This window comes from Aptenodytes forsteri, unplaced genomic scaffold (genome assembly GCF_000699145.1).
Source record: "Aptenodytes forsteri isolate BGI_AS27 unplaced genomic scaffold, ASM69914v1 Scaffold81, whole genome shotgun sequence".
NCBI lineage: Eukaryota > Metazoa > Chordata > Aves > Sphenisciformes > Spheniscidae > Aptenodytes > Aptenodytes forsteri.
Genome location: NW_008795259.1, coordinates 6,303,903 through 6,308,084, shown reverse-complemented (window position 1 = coordinate 6,308,084; position 4,182 = coordinate 6,303,903).

Below are 4,182 nucleotides of genomic sequence, written 5' to 3'. Positions count from 1 at the left end.
TGGCCCGCCTGCGCTCGCACCATCCTGCTGCTGCTGCTGTTGCTGCTGCTGCTGGTGCTGCTGCTGCTGCTGGTGCTGGTGCTGCTGCCAGCACCTGGGCACCTGCACTGGCTACAACATGGTAGGCAACAATACTGTAAGCAGCGTTCCAGGTGAGGTCCCATTGCTCTGTACATTTTAGTTCAGTTCCACGGAAAACTCCTCACCTAAATTATTTGCCTCTTTCATGTCCACAGCTTTGGCATGTCTCTTTTGTTTTTTTTCCCCTGTGATGAACTAATCAGCCCAAAATGTTCCGCTCTTGGGCTCTTTCCTGCTGAAGAGCTCTCACTGTAGAGCTTCAAAACCTGTTACTATCTTCTGAATTAATGACTTTGAACAACGTACTGTTGAATCCCATCCTATTTCTATTATTTCAATCCTCAGAATGATCCACTTTCCCTAACTGATTTTCAGATAGTCCTTTGTGTGGAAATTGCAGGCAGCCTTTTACCACCGAGATCTGACCCTGGCACATTCCTCTTGACACAGCCCTGAAGGACCCACAGGTCAGGCTGCAGCCTCTGCTGGCTCTGTAAGCCGGGATCCGTTGTAAATCTTCCATATGTTGTGCCATGCATCAATAAAAAATAATTTATATAGGTTTCCAGGTGGCAAAAAGAAAACTGAAAAACATCTAGCTGTGCAATTTGCCATACTTAACTACTTTTGAAACAAACACATTATAGCTTATTAGAGCTTTATTCTTTGTAAAAGGCAGTGGGTGAGTAAACAAACAGAAGTCCAAATACATTTGGAGCCCGTAGCAGCAGAGCATAAGCAGAACACTATTCATGCAATAATCTGCAGCAACCATTTTGAAGTGCAGAGGAATTAAAACATATTATGAAGATAATGTTTGCTATAAAAATATCTTCTCTTGAGATAACATCTCCGTGCAGTTCTGAGTTTTCTTCTCATGCTAACACAAGTCATGCAGAGTTCAACATACCCCCCTCAAGTACATCATAAAAAAACCCCAGCAAGCTTTCTAAAGTTGTATTCAGTAGAGCCTGAAGGCTGATTTATTAAAAAAACAATCAAACTTGGTTTTCCCCTTGAAAAGAGAGACAAAAGAAGTGGTCTGTATTAAAAAAAAAAAAGCAAAATTAAATTGCTACTATTGAGGTAATTGGTTTCCACACTTTCCCAATTTTGGCTGGGCCAAGGGAGTCTGATAGCTTTCTGGAAATCAGGAATTGTGCAGATATCTGTCCGTAGATTTAACTGCCTGTGCATAAACATGCCAAGTTCTGATTAACTAGTGGGTTTTTGCATTAAAGCATTGAAAGTCATCTTACAGTGTATACCATACATTATCACTGATGCTTCTAATTATCTGGTTACACATACAGCCACAGTAAAACTGGAAAAGAGCCTGGCTGTGCATGAAGGCAAACACAAATAATGCATATTTGGTAGAAATAAATCTTTACTTATTATCCTGAAGTTTTTACTGGGAAGATGAGGTGGATGTCATTGCTTTCTTATGATTATTATCTTCAGCTTCACCCATGGAAATGCAATGGTCACAAGTAATACAGACAGCCTAATTTTCCCCTCTAAGACAAAGATGCTGATTCTCAGTAAGGATTGCCTCCAGGCCAAAGAGGGTGGTATTCCATGCAATATTAAAGGTATCACTGGTATAAACTCTCCTTATTTGTGAACTGTGTACCAGCGCACACCAGCATCGCTCAGTTTGGGACTATTCATCACCTACCAACTGCCCAAGGCAAAGGATTGAGATAGCAAATCCGTGAGGGGTCAGCTGAAGCAAGAGATGACCCATCTTCATTGCTTTTCAAACAGCTCCTTTCAGACTTGAAGATCTGCTGGCATATCAGGAATGCAATACCCAACAGCCGAGTGATTCAAGGGAGGTTTAACTACGGATTTGGACTGTAAATTTGGTTCTAGTCTCATGGAGGACCCATATCTAAGAAGCTGCCATCATCCCTGCAGGAAATCCCGTATTTCTCACTACCTTAGTGGAACCAGGTGACCCAGGCTGTTCCCTTCCCTGAAAGCAGAAGATAGCACTTGGCTGGCTCAGGAGAATGGGACACTGGTAAAAACTCAGAGGTAAAATCTGAGTAACCTAGTTTGACGTTAGTTCAAGTTATTTGCTAGAGATGGTTTCATGCTCTTACAGGCCTTGTTATGGGCCGTGTTTCAAATATATCTTTATACCAATAACGTCAGAGCTACTGTCCCAGTAAGAGCTTGGTCAGTAGTAAGATATCTGCACTAAAATGAAAGGAGTATGGAATTTTATACACCATACGCACACCATACGACACATTTAATTTTAGCCAAATTTTACCTAAGTTTTCAGAAGGCTTTACCTACTTCTGAATACCAGCCAGAGAGAACTTAATATCTCTGATTTTCAATGCCTCAAAGTTAGGATATTTTGTGTATCCAAATATTCTGAATACTCAAATATCCTTTGGGTATCCAAATATTGTGGTCACTTTATGAAATCTCAAGTCACCTCTGCCACATGCGGTGCCTTAGTTGTCAAATCCAGAATTATAAATGGCACACTATCTGATACATTCACAGCTTTGAAGATTCCCTTGATCTCGGCTATTTTAGCTCTGAAAGAAATGTTGTGATTGACTGCATAGAACTGAAATAGTCATGATGCTTTAGACCATATAAATTGACTGCATGTAGATATTGAAAAACAAGACCATGGACACTAATAGGACTAAGAGTTCATTTTTTCCTTCAAATAATTCTAATTCTTTGATTTGTCTGTGGGAGTAAAATCAATGAGATGTATAAGATGCTGTCTTATTAAATGAAATTTAGTTAGAAAGAGGCTTTTTGAGGCAGGGTGTAGGATTGTTGTTTTAGTTTTAATGAGCCAAACGTTGTTTTCTGAAGAAAAACCAATTTCTCAGACAGAAAAAGTTGCAAACAGGTCATAGAGCAGTGATATGTTTGTACTGTCTTACTATAAAATTAATAGATATAATTACCTGCTGAATATTGTACTTCAGATCTGGACTTCTGCTTTTCATTCTTTTCAAATACAGTGACTAGTGAATTAACCCTGTCCCTAACAATTTAAGGGGGATGTCCATAAAAAGATGCATGCCAGGGAAAAGATAGATAAGAAGCAAACTCTTTCTCCCAATGGAAGCAATAGAGGACACTTCATGGAGCTGATTCAAGCAGGATTCAGAAGGTGTGATGGAAGCTGTCTGTAGTCTTGGGGAACTTGCTGCCAAAGAGAGCTGTGGGTGCTAAAAGTATACGTGGTTTCAAGGAAGGACTGCCCAAACTGTTGGGAGAGAAATCCAATGAGTGTTACTAACAGCACACATCCACAAAAAGCTCAGAAAGTCTATGAGCTGTAAATAACTAGAGGCGGGAGAAGTATTACGGAGCAGCATCACACACTCGCTGCCTTCCCCAGACAGTTTAAGGGCATACTCTTCCTGCTGGTTTCCCAGTTAGAGAAGCATTCTTAACTAAATGAAATGTCACTTCCCATCACCTAGGGGAAAAAAGAAAAAAAGAAAGAAAAAAAAGAAAAGGTGAGGTGGAGTTGTAAAGACACAGACCTGGGGAAAGCCAAATGATCATTGGAGATAACAAATAAAGAACGGTGAAAGGGTTAGGACCAATGGATCAAAAATGTAAATTATGTGGGACTGGAGAGAGACACAGAGCAGAGTATCCTGACTGTGCCTACCACTCCCTTAGGTTACCCAATGTAGTTAAGGATGGTGCCACATGGTGTTTTGGCCAGAGATGTGACTGGAGGAGGGAACAGAAGCAGGCTACCTAGGGCTGAGGATAACCATCATGGTGAGAAGATTGGCAAGAATGTGGCTTGTGGGGACTTAGGTGGCCACTGCTTGAGGTAGAATAGCTTCACGTTAACCCCATATGGACAATGCTATGCCCTGCTACAGGACAACAATGGCTGTTCTCAGAAGCTGCTTTCCTGCAGGAAACTACCTGTCCTGGTTTTGGCAGGGATAGAGTTAATTTCCTTCCTAGTAGCTGGTACAGTGCTGTGTTTTGGATTTAGGATGAGAACAATGTTGATAACACACCGATGTTTTAGTTGTTGCTAAGTAGTGCTTACACTAGTCAAGGACTTTTCAGCTTCCCATGCTCTAC